A 1,055-nucleotide genomic window follows, 5' to 3' on the forward strand; every position below is an offset into this window, starting at 1 on the left:
TCATAAATATATTCGCTATTGATTTCAAGTTTGACAGAACCAATATTACTCGTTTCTGTGGTTTAAAAATAAGTATATATATTTTTTAAATGTTATTAGTTTTTCAAATACTATTGTATTTAAATATATTACGTATTAGTATTTATGAAGTAATACTTTTCTATTTATTAAATAAATCAAAACTTGTATCCTTTTTTATCTCAACACTTTTTATTTTTCACCAGTCCAACGTTTCGGCCATTTTAGCCATCCTCAAGGACATCTTATTTATATATGGATTATATGGATAAATGGTTTGTTATATGGTAGTGAATTTGTGTGGATAATCTTATATAAGAAGAATTAAATATTTATGATTTTAAATCTTAAAAAAATAGGCTTTTAACTTATAATTAATGAATGACCTGGATAGAATAGAAAAAGTAACTCTAAATTTAATGAGAGGAAGAAATTATAATTGAAGATGTTCTTGAGGATGGCTAAAATGAACAAAAAAAGATACAAGATTTGATTTATTAAATAAATAATTACCTTGTCTCAAAAAATTGAAATAATATAATTAAAGTAATACTTTTCTTTTAGGATAATATAGGTAAACTTGATTGATGACATAACAAATTTGCCATCACGAATACTATTTTCCAAAAAAATAAAATAAAAATATTTCTTTTTATATCTATTCGTGTTTTATTCTTCTCTATTCTATTTATTCTTCTCGTGTTAATAATACACAACTGCGTTCTATTATGATACCAAGAATTTTATTTTCCAAAATAATAAAAGACAAATATTTCTTTTTATATAATATTTTAAACTTCTTGAGACTGGTATTGTTTAAATAAATTAATTAGTATCAACACTCTTTATTATTTCTATAACAGTCCAACGTTTCGGACAATCTAATAATTACCATGTTTTATTATACATTCATTTTTAGCAATTTTAACAAACATCATTTGTAATAATAATTTAACATACCTTAAATATAAATTTACACTTCACATCGAAATATTTAAAAACTTTTTGCAGGCTATTCTGCCCAAGTCATTATTATC

The sequence above is a fragment of the Halyomorpha halys genome, unplaced genomic scaffold (genome assembly GCF_000696795.3).
Source record: "Halyomorpha halys isolate HHAL.00 unplaced genomic scaffold, Hhal_1.1 Scaffold457.1, whole genome shotgun sequence".
In the NCBI taxonomy this organism is placed as follows: Eukaryota; Metazoa; Arthropoda; class Insecta; order Hemiptera; family Pentatomidae; genus Halyomorpha; species Halyomorpha halys.